General features: G+C 37.9%; 1 long non-coding RNA gene across 2 annotated transcripts; it reads right to left on the bottom strand.

Annotated features, from left to right (window-relative positions):
- Window positions 1-388: 388 nt before the first annotated feature.
- On the bottom strand, window positions 389-12,552 carry LOC138064514 (uncharacterized). 2 transcript variants are annotated; one of them, XR_011137780.1, is made up of 4 exons: window positions 12,447-12,552; window positions 9,023-9,181; window positions 5,696-5,785; window positions 389-3,606 (listed from the first exon to the last, which is right to left on the bottom strand). It is a non-coding gene; the product is annotated as an uncharacterized lncRNA (long non-coding RNA). The 2 variants fall into 2 exon arrangements; XR_011137779.1 differs by lacking the exons at window positions 9,023-9,181; window positions 12,447-12,552 and adding an exon at window positions 6,369-6,500 and having other exon boundaries at window positions 2,886-3,003.
- Between the last annotated feature and the right edge of the window lie 543 nt (window positions 12,553-13,095).

Below are 13,095 nucleotides of genomic sequence, written 5' to 3'. Positions count from 1 at the left end.
AGTTTAGTAAAATAATCACAGAACTTTTTAAATAATATACCACTATAAACTTAATTTATAGTAATATATAATAAGCACAAGCACATCAAACTCTTTTTCCTAAATTAGTAATTCTTTTCAGTACAAATATTTCTTAATTTGTACACTGTTCATGCAGCATAAAACTATATAACTATACAGAACTGAAGAAATATGATCAATAGTTTTTCCAGTGAGAAAAAAGATATTGAAAACAAATACTTGCAGAATGATGAAAAGCTTATGCATATATACACAATTCTTTATATGAACAACTTTTTCTTACCCAGTCTAATCTCTGAAGAAAAGTGATATTTTAAGTACAAATTATATTCTTGTTTTCATACTTTTTTTTCTTTTTTTTTTAGGAAAGGAAATGTGTCACACCTGATCCTGTTCTGCTCCTTTCATGATGCAGAATCTGTTTTTGAAATAATTCCTTTTCAGGATTTGGCTGAAGCAGAGGTATTGGCTCACTATATTGATGGAAATAGGTTTTACCTTGATGTTTCCAGCCAGTTGCCTTTGAGCTCCTGCAGCTGTTTGAGGCTACAGTGACAAACTTTCAAACACTGTTGCTCCCAAATTTTAGGGGAGGAGAAAAAGGGAGGAGCTGGTGATGCTGCAGAAGACATAGAAGACAGCAGCAATTACAGAGGATGCAGACTGTAACTCAAGACAGCTATTTGTAAAATATCAACAATGTGCTTGGCGAAAACAGCTCCAAAGAACGTTTTAAACTGCTGCCAAAACAGAAAAGCGTTCTGCTCACAGGAGTCACATTGACTGGATACATGAACATCCTCACAGGAGTGGCAGGGCTTCGATTTCCTTTCTAAATTCTCCTTCTGTCTCATTATTTCGTTACATGGTCAACTCAGTTCTGTTTTAGGCAGGCTGTCACTGCACACACCACTGCAGTATGGTGACATCTCATCATGCACTGAACGGACAGTGATTAGCATCTGCCTTGTGTGCGTTTCTTTTATAGATCTTTTTTACTGAGAACCAATGAGTGAGTTTTGCTTGCACCAAACAGCCCTCTCTCCCTTTTCCCCACATCTCATTCATTATTATTATCAAATTCATTATATTTCCATGATAGCCAGATGAAAACTTCTGGCAGTCCAGAAACTGCAGCATGATCAATGGAACATTCTTACTCTCTAGCTAAAGATGAGAGTAAAGGCAACTTGTATATATAACATGGAAGCAGAAACCATACCAGATATGCTAGAAACATTGTGACATAAAGGGATAAAACCTTGATGCTTTTCTTTAAAAAATGTCAGTATCTTCTTCATAAGGAACCACAGCGACTGAGCTACCAAAATTTTGGGACACAGCACTACAGCCGGGGGAATTCTATCTCTCTTTACCTAAGGTATTCAATATAAGTGTCCCCTGAGCGGTGATAGCCATGTTCAGCTCCACTTTACCTCCACTGGATGCATATCTAACCAATATACTTCTTATCTGCACTGCAAAAATTATTCTACAGTAGAGATCTGTCTTAAACTCACCTTTCCTGAAAGCAAGGATAAAAATACAGATTAACATATTTGCTTGCTTAGGTTGCTCTTTTTCTTTTCTCTCTTCATCTTTACGAGAATATTGATTTTCAAGAAGCCCTATTGTAAATGTTTAACAAACAATATAACGAAAAAGACCGTGCACAAAAATAGAGCAGGGCAAAAGAGCAACAGAGACATACATATTCTTTGCAGCAGCAGAGCTATATATGAAGTATGTGAGCCAAGGTCAATGGGCCGGGAAATACTGGAAGAAAGAAAATCACCTAACCTAGAGTGTCTAAATTGTCCCAGGAGCTTCATACAGGTCTGCCTGAATGCATATTTTAACCTCCTTACACTGAATTTGGGAGGATTTTAAAACTGGGCACAAGCAAATTTTGGGCTGTAGTTAATCTTTATAGTGGAATGAACATAAAACCAAAAAAACCCTTCATATTACAAGGTGGATTTCAATGTGTGCCTGAAACCAGATTAAACCATTTCCTATTCCAGCTAGGAATGTCCCATATGCATCCAGTCACCATAATACTCCGGTTCGGAAAGGCTATGGCTCCCTCTTATGTCAGTTCTTTTGAACTTCATTGAGAAATTTGTGTGTTCAAATTTTAACCACTTGAGTTTCAAACTAAGCCCGCTCACACAGTGCCAATAAGCACATATTTCCCTAAGCACCAAAGCCTCTTTAAAAACAAAAACAAAAAACCAAGAAGATCACGTCAGTGCACCTCAATTCTGCACTTGTGGCAAAAGTCTTTACAGGACGATGTTCCTTAGACCCAATGAAAATGTGCTACTATTTTGCTCAATTTGAAGAAACCCACAGAGATGTGAAAGTTCTCTTAGGCATGAAGTGGCACCATTGGCAAATATATTTATAGCCATTATATATCAAACACTCTTGTGCTCACAGTTTTCAGGGAGAGGAGGAACTCATGAGGCTAAAGAAGCCAGCACTAAATTACAAGGGACAGAGACTGTAATTCGTACAGCTGCTTGTAAAATATCAGTGTGTTTCCTGAAAAAAGCTTCCAAGTATATTCTAGACTGCTCCTGACAATCCAAAGAGTCCCATCAGAGGAGCCACTCTGTGTAGCAAATGCATGTCTTGACAGAAGAACTCGAGGAGTGTCTCTCCTATTTTGCAACCCTCATCTGCTTTCATTTCGGCAGATGTTCATGAAAAAAAAAAAAAAGAGAATCTTCCAGGAAAAAAACACTTTTGGGTCAATAGGAGCAAACTTTGACCAGATTGCAGAAAGATCTGTCCATCAATGTTGTAATCTTCAAACTCTTTTCCTTCTATCCAAAGCATGGACAAAAGCCAAGTTCTGTCTACTGAATGAGTGCATCCAAGAGCCATATGAGACAGCACGACTGAGTCAGTGCTCACTGTCATGAGTGAACACTGGACAGGTAACATCCTCATGGACAAACTTTGATCTAGGACAAACTTAGAAAATATTTTCAGAACAAATGAAAACTCAGTCTATAAGTAATTTTCACAAAACATTTATACATGGTCATATTGCTGGTCATACCACCATCTATGTAACAGCTTCAAATAAAATTTACTTCTCATAATCCAGCTACATAATTTTCCCACCTCACACTGCACTAGATATCATTTAAAGAATAAAAAAAAAGGCTTACAGAAGGCCACCAATCTCATCCAAGCAAGTCTTCGCTAAGCATAAAAGCTAGTAAATCATTAAATTGCAATCAAGTAATAAAAATTGTGAGTGAGGCATTCAGCTGACATATCTTCTCATGTCTGTGACAGTTCCCTATCCCACCTGTAGGCATCCCTGGCAGAACACCTCACCTCTGGCCTCTTCAATATCGATTTGTCTGTGCTTTTCATGAGGTGGGACACCTCATGGGAGGAGGGACATCTGGACACATGACCCAGGAGGACCGACTAAGCAAAGGCTGGGGCAGGTCTTCTTGCTTCCTTCAGCTGTCTGGTGGGAGGGCATAGGGGAAATGGAGCCAGACCCTTCCCAGAGGCGTGCAGCAAGAAGATGAGAGGTGGCAGGGACATTGGCAATTCCAGCTGGGCACAAGGCAAAAATTTCACTGTGAGGTGGTCAGTGAACTGCATAGAGGTTGTTCAATCTCCATCTTTAGAGATATTCAGAGTTTGACTGGGCAACCTGCTCTAGCTGACCCTCCTTTGCGTGAAGGCTTGAGCCCGACATCCCAAGGTGCATTTCATCCAAAGCTATTCTGTGATTCTACAATTGTAAGCAAAACTCCACTGCCTACATCCAGTCAAAACTCCAGCTACTTTCAGGACTGTCTGCTCCAACTGCTCAAATCTTTGCTCCCCAAACTTCTAAAAGTCATTACAAATCAGAAGAAAAAAAGAAGTGATGGCAGCTTTGGTCTTCTACTATCACTAGCTTTGACTTTTCAACTTTGCAAGCTTTATCTACTTTTTGGATATAGTTATATATTTTATTTTAAAAGCCTTAAAAATCTCTGATGATAACATGATTTTATATGTAATTGGCTATCAGATCTTTTCAAGACAGGAAAGTTCATTGCTAATTACAGTCCTAATGCAGTAAAATGATTTATAGCGGTTTACAGCACTGAGTAAGGCTATGAGATGAGACTCTCAAGAATATACATTCATGAGGGCTCTGAATGACCCAGTGAAATGCAGACTGATTAGATCCTAAGCTTTAGTTAGTGCAGTATATAACTTTTTAACAGTAGAACAATTATTAATTGCAAAGAAACTGTGATTGCTTTAATACAAAGTCTAATATAAATAGGTATCCTACTAATAAAGAACTCTCTAGAATTAGCCCAAATAACTTCCTAGGGTTTATAATCTGAGGTAGAACATACCTCCTCCCATGTATCCTTACTTCCTTTGCTTTCTGAAGCACACAACTTGCCTTTCCTGTGGCAAAAGGTTTCCTAGAAGATTAAATCATTGTTTTTCCTCCATGAACATTTTTTACTGTAGAGTTCTTGCAATGTGGAAACTGCTCCCAGCTATTAGCATTTGATTTTATAGTTCCAAACATTTTTACTCAGTATATTTAGCTTTTATTTACTTCCATTTTAATGAACTTCTATTTAATGTATTTCTGGGTTTTATGATATATTTGTTGTACTGGAAAATAATGCCTTTTGTAGAAATACTGAATACTAATGATTTTTAAATAGTGTTCTGTAAAAAAGTATGGAAAAATGAGATTCTCTAGAATTTTTTTTTCATTCATTCTGGAGATTTTCGTGAAACACACACACACAAAATATTCTTCTGTGTCTTATTGCCTTGTTAACAGTTCATCAGGCTTACGGAAACAAGATCACATTTTCAAAATGCAAAATTATTGCTGATATAAGTGACACTTGCACTCTTCCAACTACTTTAAGTGATGAACTCTGAAAAGGAAGTTTATTTTACATATTTAAGTATGTGATTCCCTAACTTACAAAAACTTTCCTGGTATAAGCAAAGGCTTCAACAAAGGTAGAATTGCCTCACTCAACCCAGATCACACAAGGCACTACACAAACATAAAGGCGGAAATAAATTCTATAGGAAACAGGCAGCTGCCTCTCTCTTTACAAGGCAATAAAGCTATTTGGCAAAAAATGGGATGCACTCTAAAGCATATCCCAAATTTTCACAATGTTTCCACTGAAACATGCTCCACGCAGCTTAATTCACTTTAGAGCTTAATAAAAATCTTAATTTCACTTTATAAATGTGTTCTTTTTGTTTTTGTTTCCTCAGAAGTTCATTAAAAAGTCCCTTAAAAGCCCTGGGTCACAGAGGCAAGGATAAACAAAGTTTACCATTTCAATCATTATTGTCACTCTGTGACTACTGCGATAGCACGGTTTTGGTATCAGAACAGCCAGAGGGTACAAAGGGGTATGAACAACTTTACCTACAACGGCTTGTATTTTTCCCTTCATAGAATGAGCCATTCCTTCTGTCTAATTCTTGCTAACGGCAGAAGTTGGCATCGTCTAGCTATCATTTCATAGTGAAGGTGTGGCTACAAGCATCAACCATTATTCCTAGGTTTCCTAACATCAGGCAGTTTCATTCTAACTTTGGACACAGACTGGTTGATAGCTCAGGGAACTTCAAACGCTTCTCCAGGATTACATACCGGTATGCAAGCTCTGCTCTGCCACATTCTCAGCGGGCTCCGTACGTGCCATTTGTGGAAGTTAAACTTTCTCCAAATTCTTTGATTATTCTTTGAAAAATGACAGAAAAGATCACTTCAATGCAGGCATCCTAGACTAAAGAGAATATCAGGGAAGTCCAAGCATTTTTCCTACAAAGTGAATTGTATTATTGACTTCTGGTGGAAAAACGCTTCTGAATCACATTCACGTAATATATATTTACACTATTTCATAAATAAACAAGATAAGTGTTCAGAAAAGTGGAAATAACTGTTACCTAAGACAGTCCTGTGTCTTCAATTAGTTAGAAATTAATTTAATTTCAAATATGAGAAGCTGGAGTTCATATCTAGCAACATTTCTGAATCTTCAATTTCCACCACTGTAACCAACACTCATTATACATTAGTCCATTCTTCAGCAAGTGACTGCTTCAGATTGCATCTTTCCTCATAGCAAAAAATAGCCAGGAGTGAGGAAATAATCACTTGAAGTCTGGTCCAAAGCCCGCTGAAGTCTCATATCGCATACAACAGTATATCTGAGCTATATTTCACTGAGGTTTGTAGAGTTACAATGCACTAGTATCTCAGCATTTGTGAGTTATTTTCCCAGACAGCATTAACCAATAACAAAGGAACAATAATCTACCTGATACTAGTTTCTGATTTCCTTATTTATGTCTCAGTCTATGGAAAGCATTTCCACACGACAAAAATTCTGTAAATGTAGCACTTAATCTTATTGAATTCTATTAGGGGTGTAGATTTCGCCTGTCTCATACCTGTTCTGCAATAAAAACAGACAATAAGAAGATTACTCAAATCAAGAATATATTAAAAGTTTACGTTTCTGTATATTTGTGTACACATATCATCTCTAATGGCAATAACCCCGTTAAAGAAGAAATGAAGTAAGTGGTACAGGCTTGGGTGGAATAAGTGAACAGAAACCCACATACAAATTTGCTGTGGTTGTACTAGCAGCTCCTAGCCTCCAGATACATCACAACTGAGCTTTAAACCTTCTTAGGTTTGGATTGTTTTGTTTGGTTGGTTGGGTTGGTTTATGGGTGTTTTTGGTAAATCTATAACGCTTTGATGTTTAGCTTCCGAAGTTGAATGCCAATAAAATGATACTCCCCACACAACTTCGGGGAAATATATGCTTGGTTTGCTGAATATTGCTCAGGATCTGCACTCTACAGGAAATGAGAGAGCTGGAGGGTAACAATCTTTGTTTTGCCCACAGCATGGAGGCAAGACAGTACCAAAATCAGGACTGAATGGAAGAGTGGGCAAGGTACAATCACAAGCTGAACATCTGATGGATGCATGCGCAGCCCAAAGGTAACCTAAGGTAACCTCAGGTGCTACAAGGTCCTCTGTGGCTGTAAGTATACTGAAAACTCCCTCTAGCAAAAGATTCTACTAGAGGGTATTCGAGAGCAGAAAAAACTAACATAGGGGCCTTAAATTGGGTCAATAGGAGTAGGAATGCCAGAGTAGGCATATGACCAAATTTAGGTCATAATTTGATGTAATAGTAACAATACTTGACTGCTGATTTTGATGCACTGGTAGTGGTCAAAAGCCAAATAGATCTTTCGGTAGCCAGATTCCTATGGCTGGTAACTATTTAATGTCCCCTATTTAATGTCATTTTTGCGGTGGTCTGCTTCAGGACCTCCTACACAGATGCAGAATAAGATACATTTCTAAACAGATGCATTTGATACTGATTTTCCTTGTGTAATCTCCAGGGTATATTCAAATAGAATTACCCTCATTGTCTCAAGATAGTAAAAATCAGCCATGAGTCAAAGACTGATCATTTTTTTAGTACACCACAAGGAGGTGCAATTGACCTTTTCAAGCAGCTAACTGTTGGTTTTCTTCTTTTCTTTTTTCTTCTCCTCCCGTCCCTTCCCTTCCCTTCCCTTCCCTTCCCTTCCCTTCCCTTCCTTTCCCTTCCTTTCCCTTCCTTTCCCTTCCCTTCTCTTCCACTCCCTTCCCTTCATTTTCCTTTCCTTCCTTTCCTTTCCTTTTCTTTTCCTTTCCTTCCCTTTTCTTCCCTTTCCTTTCTTTTCCTTTCCTTTCCCTTCCCTTCCCTTCCCTTCCCTTCCCTTCCCTTCCCTTCCCTTCCCTTCCCTTCCCTTCCCTTCCCTTCCCTTTCTTTTCCTTTCCCTTCCTTTCCTTTCCTTTTCTTTTCCTTTCCTTCCCTTCCCTTCCCTTTCCTTCCCTCCCCTTTCTTTTCCTTTCCTTTCCCTTCCTTTTCCTTCCTTTCCTTTCCTTTTCTTTTCATTTCCTTCCCTTCCCTTTTCTTCCCTTTCCTTTCTTTTCCTTTCCCTTCCTTTACCTTCCTTTTCCTTTCTTCCCTTCCCTTCCCTTCCCTTCCCTTCCCTTCCCTTCCCTTCCCTTCCCTTCCCTTCCCTTTCCTGCTTGCCACACTTTTAATGCCAATTATTATTAAGTGAATTTTAATGGTTTTTGCTGACATTTCAAAAGGAAATGTGCAGGAAAAAAAAAGTTGCCATGAGAAAGTTCCCAAATCATTGTCATGATGATGAGATTTATTTGTTCGTAGTAAGTACCTTAAAATGTAGAAATTCCAGTATTTTGAGTAAAGATAGAGAGACAGAGAGATAGAGATGGATGATAGATAAGAAAAATAACAGTAAAGGATGAAATACATATACTGCATTATAAGGAGGTAGTACTAATTCAGTATAAAGAACATGACTAGCTGTCAACCCTATTCAAGTTATTGATAAAACTCTTCATTAAATATTTTGCATCAGATGTCATTCATCTTGTTCTTTGATATGGAAGATAAAGAATATTTGTTATTTCACCTTGGTAGTGTTTATCATCTGCTTTATAGAGGTACAATCAACTATTATTCTGATTAACAAGATTAAATAGTGCTTATATATCAAAACATTGTTGTAGCACTCTAGGCAAAACCAGTCATATTTACATCTCACTGTATTTCAGTGATTTCATGTTATATACTACCGTATTTCTACAGTGTGTCTTCTGTGGTAGGAATAAAATAAATTTCCTTCCTTTTCTGAATTTTATGTAACATTCATGATTTTGTGAATATGGAAAATACAAGGCCCAAATATAATGTTCTGAAATATCTGCTACTGATAGCAGTGCTGGTGAAATGTGGACAGCAACAGGTTGATGATGAGGTTTGTGCTCTTACTAACAAATGACTTTTTATAATAGTGCATTGTGGTTATTTCTTCTTCAGATTCCCTTGCGCTGACTTCCAAGAATCTCTATTGATATTCTCACCTTTTTTTTTCCTCTCTCCTGCAATACTGTTACCCCTTGCAAATCTGAACAGTTGTCCAGTTCTCAGAATTCAGCAATTGTTTCTTGCTTTTGTTCATAGTTCTCAGAATTCAGCAATTGTTTCTTGCTTTTGTTCATATTTTCCATTGGGTAGAAAACCTGAAGACAGAAGGAACAATTTCTTCAAAGCCATTGTGAACACCTACAAAAGCTGTATATTGTTCCTTTCCTCACAGTCCTTTGCTTCTTTTCGTCAGTATTTTGTCCTGAACCTCTTTATTAGCCCTTTCTTTGAAAGATATACCAACAAGATTAATTTGACTGAGATGAAAATACTTTTGCCACGAAATTCCATTAAGCAGCACCTTTACTATTGTACTTATGTATAAGAGTTTAGGCCACATCACTCAGTTTCTGCTCACACCTTCACACCTATTTTAATTGTGGTGGCTTTTATTGTTTCACCTATCTGTTATCACAACTAAATTTTATGTTTCTTCTATTTACTCTTCGTGAAAAGTCATGATTACATTGCCCTGTGACTTTTCACTCACTCTGTCTATACAATAAAGCTATGTTCCTTTTTGTTTCTTGCATCTGTCATAATTTGCTTATTCCTAACCTGACTGAGTTTAATACAATCTGCTAACTCATTCTCTCCTGACAGGAAAAATGTTATAGTTGTGTTTAAATTATCTTACTGTTTTAAAAACTGTATTCCAGATGCTGGTGAGTACATAAAGCTCTTTTTTTCTTTTTTCTTTTTTTTTTTTCTGAAGACTTTCAGAAGAAAAACTAGATAACACTCACAGAAATGAAAATATATTAATTTATGAGGTTTTTTCCTTTTAATTTCAGTTCATGCATGTGTTCATCTATCTTTATTTCTTCAGAAGTTCACTTAAACCTTTATCTTAATAAACTATGCTAAAATTCTCCAATTAGGTAAACTAAAAAAAAAAAAGAAAGAATATTTTCATTTTCTTACTCTCAAAACAGCAACATGTATGTAGGATATATGCTGAATGAATGAATTCTTATTCACATTTTCAGGGAGAAGGTAACGAACCTGAACATGCCAAAATATTCATTATTTGTCTAGTAAATACAGAACAAGATCTGAACTCCTAACTGCTTGTAGATGTAGCATCTTATTCCCTCTCACTCCATGAAATCTGCCATTTTAAGATATCTATATGGGTGCCATCTATTTATCTTTATATCTAGGTAGTAATACTGGATTCATCTTCATTCTCTGCTCTTGTACCACATTTTTGCCCTCATAAATCCATTCTAAATGTCCATGCAAGCCCTGACTCCCCTCTGGCACTGATAACCTTTAAGAACAGCTGCAGTGATAGGTTTGCAGAGAAAGGCCACCTAAATAGCTCTGTGCCAGTTTGAATTTACCACCTTAAATTAAAATAGCGTATTCTGAGGAGCTAGAGATGACCTTGTGCTTGTGCTTCACACGTGAGTTTCAAAATGATTGGATCACCAGAATAAATCAAAAGAACCACCTCCATTTTCTTTCAGGAGTCTACTTGCACTCCTTACACAAAAACGAAAAATGAAAGCATCAAGGTACGTGAGATGTGTATTACATCCAGCAGACTATCCTACTTGTGCGATGGTGTTCCTAGCTCTTCCAGTGATACATATTCCAGCACAGAGCTGGGAGCTGCAACTACGAGCAGTGCTGACCCTTCTGCTGCTGGTGGCTCCCACCGTTGCTGATGCTGACATTCAGCAAAAGGGTTTGGGAACTAACCGGTAGTTCCAGTTATTGAATAGTCCTTGTGGTTGCATCATGATCTTTTTTGAGTCTGTTCAAATATGGGATTGTTTTGCTGGCTCTCACTGAAGGTTAAATGAGTGAATAACACTTAGTTCATTAAAAGATTACTGACAATGAGAAACCAGACCGATTAATCATTTCATTAACAATCCACAAGCTTAAGTATTTGTGAAGCAAGGGTTTAATATTCTGAAATAAGTATTTCAATATCATATGAAAAAGCTGTGTAGAGAAATGGATGTATGGTGAGGTAAAAGGCATATAGTGGTTAGTGGTTCAGAAGCAATCTCTGTAGGCACATCTAAGCTGCCAAATAGCTCTCTGATTTAGTGGGAAAACCTGGTCCACTGCTCTTGTCAGTTTGTTTCCAGCCTCTCTTTGGAAGCAAATCACCAACTTTCCTCTGAAGAAGCCCCACCTTCAGCAGTATTTCAGTGGGCTTTGTTCCTTCTTGACACCTTTCCTACCACAGACACTCTTGGATAACTGAAAAACAGCCTCACGTTGTTTCATAAAGTATGAACTGAGACCACATAAATGGAAAACTGCACCTTAAGGGCATGGGTGAGCCATTCTAGTGCTCTACTGTGTGGGCTGAACCCCTCTGCGCTTCAAAGACTAGTATTAAGTGGTGAGGTCAGAAACCGTTCTGTATCATTTAAGCCTAGAGGCCAAGGAAATGGCTTCTGTGGGCCATTCTCTGGGGGATAGGTGTCTTTCGGAGTGGTGACATAGCCTGGTGGTTATAAAAAAGAAGTTTGAGATTTAGTAGACTGTAGCATTCAAAAAATACACTGTGAATCACTCCATTCTGCGTTCAGCCAGAATAAGCTGTGGGGTAGGAATGATATATGATGGGAAAAATAGAGGAAGGAGACTTCTCCACACTCTAGGTAGTTGAAAGAAATACTGAGCCCCCTTTCTGAAGTCTTGGGCTGAAGCCTCAAGGGCCAGGGCTTTCAAAAAGCCTCATTTAATGCCTCAGCTTTTACAGGGGTTTTGAAGGTAGTGTCCTCTGAACTCTCATGCAAGCCAGCAGTCAGGAATCCAGACTTTTTTCTTCCCCCTTGGTAAAACAGCGTTTTGACTGACTGACTTTTATTTTTGCCAAAAAGTTCCTAATTAGACCACTGCAATGTATGTGGAGAGCTGTTCAAGAGGAATTCTGCCTCAGGCTCATTTCCCCCACGATCTAGAAATGCAGTTCTAGTGGTTCAAAAGGTGCAACCTACTTCTTCCTGGGTGTCCAGCCAGCCTCTTGCCCATTTTGACCCCTTACTGTATAGCTTTAAAAATTCCTGTTCTGTACTGAAAATACATGTAGAAAGTGCAAGCAGACATATACTTTTGCTAGTTCTGCAGTCATGCTGGTAAAAGCGTCACAGTAGGTTGCAAAAGCCCACTGTGGTGCTTGCCGTTACACCTAGCCTCTCCTGAACTCTCATCCTCACTGGCTGTCGTCCAAGGTGTTTTTATCCTCTACCTAGTTCAAATATGCTTAGTCATACCGTAAGTATTCCTGAGTAAAGTGCAATACAGAGTATTGAAATGAAGTACTTGCCGTTACATTTTGATTGCTTTTAGCCACTGCGCAAAAAAGAAAGAAAAAGATTCCTTATATCCTACCTTTCATCATTCCTGAAAGAATGACATCTAGTCAGGCACTCACAGAAATACTGCAGCAGCCAGTTTCTTCCCTTTGAAACCTTCCATTCAAGGTCTCATTATCCCTGAGGCTGCTCAGATTTTGTGATCTTGAAAGACTAGAGCCCAAGGTTGCGTGGCAGTAAGTTAAGCGGTGGTAGATATTTAACTTCAGCATTTAAGCATAGATTACTTTAAATCTCTGGTAATGTCTTCAAAAAGGTGGTGTCGCAGGAGTCCAAGTTTCTATTGACTTCTAGGTATCTCATTATCTTAGTTTCTTATTTACTTTGTTCTATCATAGATATCCTGTAAGGTTTCTAATTCACCATGAAGTTATACTAATTTTATACTAAATCCAGTACTGGAGTGGTACAAACAAAACGGAGTAACACAGTGATGTTACTGTATTTTTTATGAAGTTTTAATTTTTAAAAGTTTGAATAATACTGTTATTCAATTAATTTAGCAAAAATTCAGTAAAGATAAATGGACAAGGCTTATCCTGAGTTTGAGTCTGGAAACATATTACACTGTGAGCTGAAACCAGTGCAAAACTTTATAGCCCCTTAGTGGTATAACAAAAAGCAGATGCAGAAGACAGTTGAGCAAAGAAAGTAAATCATTAACA

Source organism: Struthio camelus, chromosome Z, assembly GCF_040807025.1.
Source record: "Struthio camelus isolate bStrCam1 chromosome Z, bStrCam1.hap1, whole genome shotgun sequence".
NCBI classification, from domain to species: Eukaryota; Metazoa; Chordata; class Aves; order Struthioniformes; family Struthionidae; genus Struthio; species Struthio camelus.
This window is presented reverse-complemented; position numbering and strand designations above follow the sequence as displayed.